The sequence below is a fragment of the Furipterus horrens genome, unplaced genomic scaffold (genome assembly GCF_987537825.1).
Source record: "Furipterus horrens unplaced genomic scaffold, mFurHor1.1.pri manual_scaffold_8, whole genome shotgun sequence".
In the NCBI taxonomy this organism is placed as follows: Eukaryota; Metazoa; Chordata; class Mammalia; order Chiroptera; family Furipteridae; genus Furipterus; species Furipterus horrens.
Genome location: NW_028327178.1, coordinates 61,989,630 through 62,005,346, shown reverse-complemented (window position 1 = coordinate 62,005,346; position 15,717 = coordinate 61,989,630).

Below are 15,717 nucleotides of genomic sequence, written 5' to 3'. Positions count from 1 at the left end.
GAGAGGAGAAAGCTTTATCTTGTGTTATAATTGCTAGAAATGTTCATGTTCTCTCCTGTTTCAAAGAAGGTTTCTTTATGAAAGAGAATTGATAGGCTAGGCCTCTATTAAAACACGGTATTTCCTGAGTATCACTTTGAATTACAAAGAAACAAAATAGGGAACAACTGTGAATGGTGAAATCTCATATATTTCTTTTGGTGTGTCACGTGTAACACACTACCCAGAAGACTCTAGGTTTCCGGAAAGCAGTGTTTACCCTTTGTTGTATTGTATAAACTTGAAAGTCCACTGAAGCAAACAATGGAACAGAACAACGGCACAGCAAGGGCAGAATTCCATCTGTTGAAGTACTTTGATAATACGTATATGTTGGTTAGAAAATTCAATGTACATTTCTTCTATTTGGTTGAAAACTGTTGCGCGCCTCTTTCAGAACACAGTTTTTCTGAGTTAACAAGTAAGGGAAACAGCAACATTTATAAAGACATACATGAGAACAAGATATCATCTAATACCTTCAGTTCAAAGGGCTACATCTGGACTTTTAGTAGTATGTACGTTAATCAGCTCAGAAAACAAGGGAGGTCCAGAATCCTCTATCTCTGCTTCCGCCTTCTATGGCAATGCCACCGATGACTATCTCACACAATCAACGAAATCACCACACGCACGGAGAGGAGAAAGCTTTATCTTGTGTAATAATTGCTAGAAATGTTCATGTTCTCTCCTGTTTCAAAGAAGGTTTCTTTATGAAAGAGAATTGATAGGCTAGGCCTCTTTTAAAACACGGTATTTCCTGAGTTTCACAGTGAATTACAAAGTAACAAAATAGGGAACAAATGTGAACGGTGAAATCTCATATATTTCTTTTGGTGTGTCACGTGTAACACACTACCCAGAAGACTCTAGGTTTCCTGAAAGCAGTGTTTACCCTTTGTTGTATTGTATAAACTTGAAAGTCCACTGAAGCAAACAATGGAACAGAACAACGGCACAGCAAGGGCAGAATTCCATCTGTTGAAGTACTTTGATAATACGTATATGTTGGTTAGAAAATTCAATGTACATTTCTTCTATTTGGTTGAAAACTGTTGCGCGCCTCTTTCAGAACACAGTTTTTCTGAGTTAACAAATAAGGGAAACAGCAACATTTATAAAGACATACATGAGAACAGGATATCATCTAATACCTTCAGTTCAAAGGGCTACATCTGGACTTTCAGTAGAATATACGTTAATCTCCTCAGAAAACAAGAGAGGTCCAGAATCCTCTATCTCTGCTTCCGCCTTCTATGGCAATGCCACCGATGACTATCTCACACAATCAACGAAATCACCACACGCACGGAGAGGAGAAAGCTTTATCTTGTGTTATAATTGCTAGAAATGTTCATGTTCTCTCCTGTTTCAAAGAAGGTTTCTTTATGAAAGAGAATTGATAGGCTAGGCCTCTATTAAAACACGGTATTTCCTGAGTATCACTTTGAATTACAAAGAAACAAAATAGGGAACAACTGTGAATGGTGAAATCTCATATATTTCTTTTGGTGTGTCACGTGTAACACACTACCCAGAAGACTCTAGGTTTCCGGAAAGCAGTGTTTACCCTTTGTTGTATTGTATAAACTTGAAAGTCCACTGAAGCAAACAATGGAACAGAACAACGGCACAGCAAGGGCAGAATTCCATCTGTTGAAGTACTTTGATAATACGTATATGTTGGTTAGAAAATTCAATGTACATTTCTTCTATTTGGTTGAAAACTGTTGCGCGCCTCTTTCAGAACACAGTTTTTCTGAGTTAACAAATAAGGGAAACAGCAACATTTATAAAGACATACATGAGAACAAGATATCATCTAATACCTTCAGTTCAAAGGGCTACATCTGGACTTTTAGTAGTATGTACGTTAATCAGCTCAGAAAACAAGGGAGGTCCAGAATCCTCTATCTCTGCTTCCGCCTTCTATGGCAATGCCACTGTTGACTATCTCACACAATCAACGCCATCACCACACTCACAGAGAGGAGAAAGCTCTATCTTGTGTTATAATTGCTAGAAATGTTCATGTTCTCTCCTGTTTCAAAGAAGGTTTCTTTATGAAAGAGAATTGATAGGCTAGGTCTCTTTTAAAACACGGTATTTCCTGAGTTTCACAGTGAATTACAAAGTAACAAAATAGGGAACAAATGTGAACGGTGAAATCTCATATATTTCTTTTGGTGTGTCACGTGTAACACAATACCCAGAAGACTCTAGGTTTCCTGGAAGCAGTGTTTACCCTTTGTTGTATTGTATAAACTTGAAAGTCCACTGAAGCAAACAATGGAACAGAACAACGGCACAGCAAGGGCAGAATTCCATCTGTTGAAATACTTTGATAATACGTATATGTTGGTTAGAAAATTCAATGTACATTTCTTCTATTTGGTTGAAAACTGTTGCTCGCCTCTTTCAGAACAGAGTTTTTGTGAGTTAACAAATAAGGGAAACAGCAACATTTATAAAGACATACATGAGAACAAGATAGCATCTAATACCTTCAGTTCAAAGGGCTACATGTGGACTTTCAGTAGTATATGCGTTAATCTCTTCGGAAAACAAGAGGTGTCCAGAATTCTCTATCTCTGCTTCCGCCTTCTATGGCAATGCCACTGATGACTATCTCACACAATCAACGACATCACCACACTCACGGAGAGGAGAAAGCTCTATCTTGTGTTATAATTGCTAGAAATGTTCATGTTCTCTCCTGTTTCAAAGAAGGAGTCTTTACTAAAGAGTATTTTTAGGCTAGGCCTCATTTAAAACACGGTATTTCCTCAGTTTCACAGTGAATTTCAAAGAAACAAAATAGGGAACAAATGTGAACGGTGAAATCTCATATATTTCTTTTGGTGTGTCACGTGTAACACACTACCCAGAAGACTCTAGGTTTCCTGAAAGCAGTGTTTACCCTTTGTTGTATTGTATAAACTTGAAAGTCCACTGAAGCAAACAATGGAACAGAACAACGGCACAGCAAGGGCAGAATTCCATCTGTTGAAATACTTTGATAATACGTATATGTTGGTTAGAATGTTGAATGTTCATTTCTTCTATTTGGTTGAAAACTGTTGCTCGCCTCTTTCAGAACACAGTTTTTCTGAGTTAACAAGTAAGGGAAACAGGAACATTTAGAAAGACATACATGAGAACAAGATAGCATCTAATACCTTCAGTTCAAAGGGCTACATCTGGACTTTCAGTAGAATATACGTTAATCTCCTCAGAAAAGAAGAGAGGTCCAGAATCCTCTATCTCTGCTTCCGCCTTCTATGGCAATGCCACCGATGACTATCTCACACAATCAACGAAATCACCACACGCACGGAGAGGAGAAAGCTTTATCTTGTGTTATAATTGCTAGAAATGTTCATGTTCTCTCCTGTTTCAAAGAAGGTTTCTTTATGAAAGAGAATTGATAGGCTAGGCCTCTTTTAAAACACGGTATTTCCTGAGTATCACTTTGAATTACAAAGAAACAAAATAGGGAACAACTGTGAATGGTGAAATCTCATATATTTCTTTTGGTGTGTCACGTGTAACACACTACCCAGAAGACTCTAGGTTTCCGGAAAGCAGTGTTTACCCTTTGTTGTATTGTATAAACTTGAAAGTCCACTGAAGCAAACAATGGAACAGAACAACGGCACAGCAAGGGCAGAATTCCATCTGTTGAAGTACTTTGATAATACGTATATGTTGGTTAGAAAATTCAATGTACATTTCTTCTATTTGGTTGAAAACTGTTGCGCGCCTCTTTCAGAACACAGTTTTTCTGAGTTAACAAGTAAGGGAAACAGCAACATTTATAAAGACATACATGAGAACAAGATATCATCTAATACCTTCAGTTCAAAGGGCTACATCTGGACTTTTAGTAGTATGTACGTTAATCAGCTCAGAAAACAAGGGAGGTCCAGAATCCTCTATCTCTGCTTCCGCCTTCTATGGCAATGCCACCGATGACTATCTCACACAATCAACGAAATCACCACACGCACGGAGAGGAGAAAGCTTTATCTTGTGTAATAATTGCTAGAAATGTTCATGTTCTCTCCTGTTTCAAAGAAGGTTTCTTTATGAAAGAGAATTGATAGGCTAGGCCTCTTTTAAAACACGGTATTTCCTGAGTTTCACAGTGAATTACAAAGTAACAAAATAGGGAACAAATGTGAACGGTGAAATCTCATATATTTCTTTTGGTGTGTCACGTGTAACACACTACCCAGAAGACTCTAGGTTTCCTGAAAGCAGTGTTTACCCTTTGTTGTATTGTATAAACTTGAAAGTCCACTGAAGCAAACAATGGAACAGAACAACGGCACAGCAAGGGCAGAATTCCATCTGTTGAAGTACTTTGATAATACGTATATGTTGGTTAGAAAATTCAATGTACATTTCTTCTATTTGGTTGAAAACTGTTGCGCGCCTCTTTCAGAACACAGTTTTTCTGAGTTAACAAATAAGGGAAACAGCAACATTTATAAAGACATACATGAGAACAAGATATCATCTAATACCTTCAGTTCAAAGGGCTACATCTGGACTTTTAGTAGTATGTATGTTAATCAGCTCAGAAAACAAGGGAGGTCCAGAATCCTCTATCTCTGCTTCCGCCTTCTATGGCAATGCCACTGTTGACTATCTCACACAATCAACGCCATCACCACACTCACAGAGAGGAGAAAGCTCTATCTTGTGTTATAATTGCTAGAAATGTTCATGTTCTCTCCTGTTTCAAAGAAGGAGTCTTTACGAGAGAGTATTTTTAGGCTAGGCCTCATTTAAAACACGGTATTTCCTGAGTTTCACAGTGAATTTCAAAGAAACAAAATAGGGAACAAATGTGAACGGTGAAATCTCATATATTTCTTTTGGTGTGTCACGTGTAACACACTACCCAGAAGACTCTAGGTTTCCGGAAAGCAGTGTTTACCCTTTGTTGTATTGTATAAACTTGAAAGTCCACTGAAGCAAACAATGGAACAGAACAACGGCACAGCAAGGGCAGAATTCCATCTGTTGAAATACTTTGATAATACGTATATGTTGGTTAGAATGTTGAATGTTCATTTCTTCTATTTGGTTGAAAACTGTTGCTCGCCTCTTTCAGAACACAGTTTTTCTGAGTTATCAAGAAAGGGAAACAGGAACATTTAGAAAGACATACATGAGAACAAGATATCATCTAATACCTTCAGTTCAAAGGGCTACATCTGGACTTTCAGTAGTATATGCGTTAATCTCCTCGGAAAACAAGAGATGTCCAGAATTCTCTATCTCTGCTTCCGCCTTCTATGGCAATGCCACTGATGACTATCTCACACAATCAACGCCATCACCACACGCATGGATAGGAGAAAGCTTTATCTTGTGTTATAATTGCTAGAAATGTTCATGTTCTCTCCTGTTTCAAAGAAGGTTTCTTTATGAAAGAGAATTGATAGGCTAGGCCTCTATTAAAACACGGTATTTCCTGTGTATCGCAGTGAATTACAAAGAAACAAAATAGGGAACAAATGTGAACGGTGAAATCTCATATATTTCTTTTGGTGTGTCACGTGTAACACACTACCCAGAAGACTCTAGGTTTCCTGAAAGCAGTGTTTACCCTTTGTTGTATTGTATAAGCTTGAAAGTCCACTGAAGCACACAATGGAACAGAACAACGGCACAGCAAGGGCAGAATTCCATCTGTTGAAGTACTTTGATAATACGTATATGTTGGTTAGAAAATTCAATGTACATTTCTTCTATTTGGTTGAAAACTGTTGCGCGCCTCTTTCAGAACACAGTTGTTCTGAGTTAACAAATAAGGGAAACAGCAACATTTATAAAGACATACATGAGAACAAGATATCATCTAATACCTTCAGTTCAAAGGGCTACATCTGGACTTTTAGTAGTATGTACGTTAATCAGCTCAGAAAACAAGGGAGGTCCAGAATCCTCTATCTCTGCTTCCGCCTTCTATGGCAATGCCACCGATGACTATCTCACACAATCAACGAAATCACCACACGCACGGAGAGGAGAAAGCTTTATCTTGTGTAATAATTGCTAGAAATGTTCATGTTCTCTCCTGTTTCAAAGAAGGTTTCTTTATGAAAGAGAATTGATAGGCTAGGCCTCTTTTAAAACACGGTATTTCCTGAGTTTCACAGTGAATTACAAAGTAACAAAATAGGGAACAAATGTGAACGGTGAAATCTCATATATTTCTTTTGGTGTGTCACGTGTAACACACTACCCAGAAGACTCTAGGTTTCCTGAAAGCAGTGTTTACCCTTTGTTGTATTGTATAAACTTGAAAGTCCACTGAAGCAAACAATGGAACAGAACAACGGCACAGCAAGGGCAGAATTCCATCTGTTGAAGTACTTTGATAATACGTATATGTTGGTTAGAAAATTCAATGTACATTTCTTCTATTTGGTTGAAAACTGTTGCGCGCCTCTTTCAGAACACAGTTTTTCTGAGTTAACAAATAAGGGAAACAGCAACATTTATAAAGACATACATGAGAACAAGATATCATCTAATACCTTCAGTTCAAAGGGCTACATCTGGACTTTTAGTAGTATGTACGTTAATCAGCTCAGAAAACAAGGGAGGTCCAGAATCCTCTATCTCTGCTTCCGCCTTCTATGGCAATGCCACTGTTGACTATCTCACACAATCAACGCCATCACCACACTCACAGAGAGGAGAAAGCTCTATCTTGTGTTATAATTGCTAGAAATGTTCATGTTCTCTCCTGTTTCAAAGAAGGAGTCTTTACGAGAGAGTATTTTTAGGCTAGGCCTCATTTAAAACACGGTATTTCCTGAGTTTCACAGTGAATTTCAAAGAAACAAAATAGGGAACAAATGTGAACGGTGAAATCTCATATATTTCTTTTGGTGTGTCACGTGTAACACACTACCCAGAAGACTCTAGGTTTCCGGAAAGCAGTGTTTACCCTTTGTTGTATTGTATAAACTTGAAAGTCCACTGAAGCAAACAATGGAACAGAACAACGGCACAGCAAGGGCAGAATTCCATCTGTTGAAATACTTTGATAATACGTATATGTTGGTTAGAAAATTCAATGTACATTTCTTCTATTTGGTTGAAAACTGTTGCTCGCCTCTTTCAGAACACAGTTTTTCTGAGTTAACAAATAAGGGAAACAGCAACATTTATAAAGACATACATGAGAACAAGATAGCATCTAATACCTTCAGTTCAAAGGGCTACATCTGGACTTTCAGTAGTATATGCGTTAATCTCCTCGGAAAACAAGAGATGTCCAGAATTCTCTATCTCTGCTTCCGCCTTCTATGGCAATGCCATTGATGACTATCTCACACAATCAACGCCATCACCACACGCATGGATAGGAGAAAGCTTTATCTTGTGTTATAATTGCTAGAAATGTTCATGTTCTCTCCTGTTTCAAAGAAGGTTTCTTTATGAAAGAGAATTGATAGGCTAGGCCTCTATTAAAACACGGTATTTCCTGTGTATCGCAGTGAATTACAAAGAAACAAAATAGGGAACAAATGTGAACGGTGAAATCTCATATATTTCTTTTGGTGTGTCACGTGTAACACACTACCCAGAAGACTCTAGGTTTCCGGAAAGCAGTGTTTACCCTTTGTTGTATTGTATAAGCTTGAAAGTCCACTGAAGCACACAATGGAACAGAACAACGGCACAGCAAGGGCAGAATTCCATCTGTTGAAATACTTTGATAATACGTATATGTTGGTTAGAAAATTCAAAGTACATTTCTGCTATTTGGTTGAAAACTGTTGCTCGCCTCTTTCAGAACACAGTTTTTATGAGTTAACAAATAAGGGAAACAGCAACATTTATAAAGACATACATGAGAACAAGATATCATCTAATACCTTCAGTTCAAAGGGCTACATCTGGACTTTCAGTAGTATATGCGTTAATCACCTCGGAAAACAAGAGATGTCCAGAATCCTCTACCTCTGCTTCCACCTTCTATGGCAATGCCACTGATGACTATCTCACACAATCAACGAAATCACAACACACATGGAGAGGAGAAAACTTTATCTTGTGTTATAATTGCTAGAAATGTTCATGTTCTCTCCTGTTTCAAAGAAGGTTTCTTTATGAAAGAGAATTGATAGGCTAGGCCTCTTTTAAAACACGGTATTTCCTGAGTTTCACAGTGAATTACAAAGTAACAAAATAGGGAACAAATGTGAACGGTGAAATCTCATATATTTCTTTTGGTGTGTCACGTGTAACACACTACCCAGAAGACTCTAGGTTTCCTGAAAGCAGTGTTTACCCTTTGTTGTATTGTATAAACTTGGAAGTCCACTGAAGCAAACAATGGAACAGAACAACGGCACAGCAAGGGCAGAATTCCATCTGTTGAAATACTTTGATAATACGTATATGTTGATTAGAAAATTCAATGTACGTTTCTTCTATTTGGTTGAAAACTGTTGCTCGCCTCTTTCTGAACACAGTTTTTCTGAGTTAACAAGTAAGGGAAACAGGAACATTTAGAAAGACATACATGAGAACAAGATAGCATCTAATACCTTCAGTTCAAAGGGCTACATCTGGACTTTCAGTAGAATATACGTTAATCTCCTCAGAAAACAAGAGAGGTCCAGAATCCTCTATCTCTGCTTCCGCCTTCTATGGCAATGCCACCGATGACTATCTCACACAATCAACGAAATCACCACATGCACGGAGAGAAGAAAGCTTTATCTTGTGTTATAATTGCTAGAAATGTTCATGTTCTCTCCTGTTTCAAAGAAGGTTTCTTTATGAAAGAGAATTGATAGGCTAGGCCTCTTTTAAAACACGGTATTTCCTGAGTTTCACAGTGAATTACAAAGTAACAAAATAGGGAACAAATGTGAACGGTGAAATCTCATATATTTCTTTTGGTGTGTCACGTGTAACACACTACCCAGAAGACTCTAGGTTTCCTGAAAGCAGTGTTTACCCTTTGTTGTATTGTATAAACTTGAAAGTCCACTGAAGCAAACAATGGAACAGAACAACGGCACAGCAAGGGCAGAATTCCATCTGTTGAAATACTTTGATAATACGTATATGTTGGTTAGAAAATTCAATGTACATTTCTTCTATTTGGTTGAAAACTGTTGCTCGCCTCTTTCAGAACAGAGTTTTTATGAGTTAACAAATAAGGGAAACAGCAACATTTAGAAAGACATACATGAGAACAAGATAGCATCTAATACCTTCAGTTCAAAGGGCTACATCTGGACGTTCAGTAGTATATGCGTTAATCTCCTCGGAAAACAAGAGATGTCCAGAATTCTCTATCTCTGCTTCCGCCTTCTATGGCAATGCCACTGATGACTATCTCACACAATCAACGCCATCACCACACTCACAGAGAGGAGAAAGCTCTATCTTGTGTTATAATTGCTAGAAATGTTCATGTTCTCTCCTGTTTCAAAGAAGGAGTCTTTACGAAAGAGTATTTTTAGGCTAGGCCTCATTTAAAACACTGTATTTCCTCAGTTTTACAGTGAATTACAAAGAAACAAAATAGGGAACAAATGTGAACGGTGAAATCTCATATATTTCTTTTGGTGTGTCACGTGTAACACACTACCCAGAAGACTCTAGGTTTCCTGAAAGCAGTGTTTACCCTTTGTTGTATTGTATAAACTTGGAAGTCCACTGAAGCAAACAATGGAACAGAACAACGGCACAGCAAGGGCAGAATTCCATCTGTTGAAATACTTTGATAATACGTATATGTTGATTAGAAAATTCAATGTACGTTTCTTCTATTTGGTTGAAAACTGTTGCTCGCCTCTTTCTGAACACAGTTTTTCTGAGTTAACAATTAAGGGAAACAGGAACATTTAGAAAGACATACATGAGAACAAGATAGCATCTAATACCTTCAGTTCAAAGGGCTACATCTGGACTTTCAATAGAATATACGTTAATCTCCTCGGAAAACAAGAGAGGTCCAGAATCCTCCATCTCTGCTTCCGCTTTCTATGGCAATGCCACCGATGACTATCTCAAACAATCAACGAAATCACCACACGCACGGAGAGGAGAAAGCTTTATCTTGTGTTATAATTGCTAGAAATGTTCATGTTCTCTCCTGTTTCAAAGAAGGTTTCTTTATGAAAGAGAATTGATAGGCTAGGCCTCTTTTAAAACACGGTATTTCCTGAGTTTCACAGTGAATTACAAAGAAACAAAATAGGGAACAAATGTGAACGGTGAAATCTCATATATTTCTTTTGGTGTGTCACGTGTAACACACTACCCAGAAGACTCTAGGTTTCCTGAAAGCAGTGTTTACCCTTTGTTGTATTGTATAAACTTGAAAGTCCACTGAAGCAAACAATGGAACAGAACAATGGCACAGCAAGGGCAGAATTCCATCTGTTGAAATACTTTGATAATACGTATATGTTGGTTAGAATGTTGAATGTTCATTTCTTCTATTTGGTTGAAAACTGTTGCTCGCCTCTTTCAGAACACAGTTTTTCTGAGTTATCAAGAAAGGGAAACAGGAACATTTAGAAAGACATACATGAGAACAAGATATCATCTAATACCTTCAGTTCAAAGGGCTACATCTGGACTTTCAGTAGTATATGCGTTAATCTCCTCGGAAAACAAGAGATGTCCAGAATTCTCTATCTCTGCTTCCGCCTTCTATGGCAATGCCACTGATGACTATCTCACACAATCAACGCCATCACCACACGCATGGATAGGAGAAAGCTTTATCTTGTGTTATAATTGCTAGAAATGTTCATGTTCTCTCCTGTTTTAAAGAAGGTTTCTTTATGAAAGAGAATTGATAGGCTAGGCCTCTATTAAAACACGGTATTTCCTGAGTATCACTTTGAATTACAAAGAAACAAAATAGGGAACAACTGTGAATGGTGAAATCTCATATATTTCTTTAGGTGTGTCACGTGTAACACACTACCCAGAAGACTCTCGGTTTCCGGAAAGCAGTGTTTACCCTTTGTTGTATTGTATAAACTTGAAAGTCCACTGAAGCAAACAATGGAACAGAACAACGGCACAGCTAGGGCAGAATTCCATCTTTTGAAATACTTTGATAATACGTATATGTTGGTTAGAAGGTTCAATGTACATTTCTTCTATTTGGTTGAAAACTGTTGCTCGCCTCTTTCAGAACACAGTTTTTCTGAGTTAACAAGTAAGGGAAACAGGAACATTTAGAAAGACATACATGAGAACAAGATAGCATCTAATACCTTCAGTTCAAAGGGCTACATCTGGACTTTCAGTAGAATATACGTTAATCTCCTCAGAAAACAAGAGAGGTCCAGAATCCTCTATCTCTGCTTCCGCCTTCTATGGCAATGCCACCGATGACTATCTCACACAATCAACGAAATCACCACATGCACGGAGAGAAGAAAGCTTTATCTTGTGTTATAATTGCTAGAAATGTTCATGTTCTCTCCTGTTTCAAAGAAGGTTTCTTTATGAAAGAGAATTGATAGGCTAGGCCTCTTTTAAAACACGGTATTTCCTGAGTTTCACAGTGAATTACAAAGTAACAAAATAGGGAACAAATGTGAACGGTGAAATCTCATATATTTCTTTTGGTGTGTCACGTGTAACACACTACCCAGAAGACTCTAGGTTTCCTGAAAGCAGTGTTTACCCTTTGTTGTATTGTATAAACTTGAAAGTCCACTGAAGCAAACAATGGAACAGAACAACGGCACAGCAAGGGCAGAATTCCATCTGTTGAAATACTTTGATAATACGTATATGTTGGTTAGAAAATTCAATGTACATTTCTTCTATTTGGTTGAAAACTGTTGCTCGCCTCTTTCAGAACAGAGTTTTTATGAGTTAACAAATAAGGGAAACAGCAACATTTATAAAGACATACATGAGAACAAGATAGCATCTAATACCTTCAGTTCAAAGGGCTACATCTGGACTTTCAGTAGTATATGCGTTAATCTCTTCGGAAAACAAGAGGTGTCCAGAATTCTCTATCTCTGCTTCCGCCTTCTATGGCAATGCCACTGATGACTATCTCACACAATCAACGACATCACGACACGCACAAAGAGGAGAAAGCTCTATCTTGTGTTATAATTGCTAGAAATGTTCATGTTCTCTACTATTTCAAAGTAGGATTCTTTATGAAAGAGAATTGATAGGCTGGCCTCTTTTAAAACACGGTATTTCCTGAGTTTCACAGTGAATTACAAAGAAACAAAATAGGGAACAAATGTGAACGGTGAAATCTCATATATTTCTTTTGGTGTGTCACGTGTAACACACTACCCAGAAGACTCTAGGTTTCCTGAAAGCAGTGTTTACCCTTTGTTGTATTGTAAAAACTTGAAAGTCCACTGAAGCAAACAATGGAACAGAACAACGGCACAGCAAGGGCAGAATTCCATCTGTTGAAATACTTTGATAATACGTATATGTTGGTTAGAAGGTTCAATGTTCATTTCTTCTATTTGGTTGAAAACTGTTGCTCGCCTCTTTCAGAACACAGTTTTTCTGAGTTAACAAGTAAGGGAAACAGGAACATTTAGAAAGACATACATGAGAACAAGATAGCATCTAATACCTTCAGTTCAAAGGGCTACATCTAGATTTTCAGTAGTATATGCGTTAATCTCCTCGGAAAACAAGAGATGTCCAGAATTCTCTATCTCTGCTTCCGCCTTCTATGGCAATGCCACCGATGACTATCTCACACAATCAACGACATCACCACACTCACGGAGAGGAGAAAGCTCTATCTGGTGTTATAATTGCTAGAAATGTTCATGTTCTCTCCTGTTTCAAAGAAGGAGTCTTTACGAAAGAGTATTTTTAGGCTAGGCCTCATTTAAAACACGGTATTTCCTGAGTTTCACAGTGAATTTCAAAGAAACAAAATAGGGAACAAATGTGAACGGTGAAATCTCATATATTTCTTTTGGTGTGTCACGTGTAACACACTACCCAGAAGACTCTAGGTTTCCGGAAAGCAGTGTTTACCCTTTGTTGTATTGTATAAACTTGAAAGTCCACTGAAGCAAACAATGGAACAGAACAACGGCACAGCAAGGGCAGAATTCCATCTGTTGAAATACTTTGATAATACGTATATGTTGGTTAGAATGTTGAATGTTCATTTCTTCTATTTGGTTGAAAACTGTTGCTCGCCTCTTTCAGAACACAGTTTTTCTGAGTTAACAAGTAAGGGAAACAGCAACATTTAGAAAGACATACATGAGAAAAAGATAGCATCTAATAACTTCAGTTCAAAGGGCTACATCTAGACTTTCAGTAGTATATGTGTTAATCTCCTCAGAAAACAAGAGATGTCCAGAATCCTCTATCTCTGCTTCCGCCTTCTATGGCAATGCCACCGATGACTATCTCACACAATCAACGAAATCACCACACGCACGGAGAGGAGAAAGCTTTATCTTGTGTTATAATTGCTAGAAATGTTCATGTTCTCTCCTGTTTCAAAGAAGGTTTCTTTATGAAAGAGAATTGATAGGCTAGGCCTCTATTAAAACACGGTATTTCCTGAGTATCACTTTGAATTACAAAGAAACAAAATAGGGAACAACTGTGAATGGTGAAATCTCATATATTTCTTTAGGTGTGTCACGTGTAACACACTACCCAGAAGACTCTAGGTTTCCGGAAAGCAGTGTTTACCCTTTGTTGTATTGTATAAACTTGAAAGTCCACTGAAGCAAACAATGGAACAGAACAACGGCACAGCAAGGGCAGAATTCCATCTTTTGAAATACTTTGATAATACGTATATGTTGGTTAGAAGGTTCAATGTACATTTCTTCTATTTGGTTGAAAACTGTTGCTCGCCTCTTTCAGAACACAGTTTTTCTGAGTTAACAAGTAAGGGAAACAGGAACATTTAGAAAGACATACATGAGAACAAGATAGCATCTAATACCTTCAGTTCAAAGGGCTACATCTGGACTTTCAGTAGAATATACGTTAATCTCCTCAGAAAACAAGAGAGGTCCAGAATCCTCTATCTCTGCTTCCGCCTTCTATGGCAATGCCACCGATGACTATCTCACACAATCAACGAAATCACCACATGCACGGAGAGAAGAAAGCTTTATCTTGTGTTATAATTGCTAGAAATGTTCATGTTCTCTCCTGTTTCAAAGAAGGTTTCTTTATGAAAGAGAATTGATAGGCTAGGCCTCTTTTAAAACACGGTATTTCCTGAGTTTCACAGTGAATTACAAAGTAACAAAATAGGGAACAAATGTGAACGGTGAAATCTCATATATTTCTTTTGGTGTGTCACGTGTAACACAATACCCAGAAGACTCTAGGTTTCCTGAAAGCAGTGTTTACCCTTTGTTGTATTGTATAAACTTGAAAGTCCACTGAAGCAAACAATGGAACAGAACAACGGCACAGCAAGGGCAGAATTCCATCTGTTGAAATACTTTGATAATACGTATATGTTGGTTAGAAAATTCAATGTACATTTCTTCTATTTGGTTGAAAACTGTTGCTCGCCTCTTTCAGAACAGAGTTTTTATGAGTTAACAAATAAGGGAAACAGCAACATTTATAAAGACATACATGAGAACAAGATAGCATCTAATACCTTCAGTTCAAAGGGCTAGATCTGGACTTTCAGTAGTATATGCGTTAATCTGTTCGGAAAACAAGAGGTGTCCAGAATTCTCTATCTCTGCTTCCGCCTTCTATGGCAATGCCACTGATGACTATCTCACACAATCAACGACATCACGACACGCACAAAGAGGAGAAAGCTCTATCTTGTGTTATAATTGCTAGAAATGTTCATGTTCTCTACTATTTCAAAGTAGGATTCTTTATGAAAGAGAATTGATAGGCTGGCCTCTTTTAAAACACGGTATTTCCTGAGTTTCACAGTGAATTTCAAAGAAACAAAATAGGGAACAAATGTGAACGGTGAAATCTCATATATTTCTTTTGGTGTGTCACGTGTAACACACTCCCCAGAAGACTCTAGGTTTCCTGAAAGCAGTGTTTACCCTTTGTTGTATTGTATAAACTTGAAAGTCCACTGAAGCAAACAATGGAACAGAACAACGGCACAGCAAGGGCAGAATTCCATCTGTTGAAATACTTTGATAATACGTATATGTTGGTTAGAATGTTGAATGTTCATTTCTTCTATTTGGTTGAAAACTGTTGCTCGCCTCTTTCAGAACACAGTTTTTCTGAGTTAACAAGTAAGGGAAACAGCAACATTTAGAAAGACATACATGAGAAAAAGATAGCATCTAATAACTTCAGTTCAAAGGGCTACATCTAGACTTTCAGTAGTATATGTGTTAATCTCCTCAGAAAACAAGAGATGTCCAGAATCCTCTATCTCTTCTTCCGCCTTCTATGGCAATGCCACCGATGACTATCTCACACAATCAACGAAATCACCACACTCACGGAGAGGAGAAAGCTCTATCTGGTGTTATAATTGCTAGAAATGTTCATGTTCTCTCCTGTTTCAAAGAAGGAGTCTTTACGAAAGAGTATTTTTAGGCTAGGCCTCATTTAAAACACGGTATTTCCTGAGTTTCACAGTGAATTTCAAAGAAACAAAATAGGGAACAAATGTGAACGGTGAAATCTCATATATTT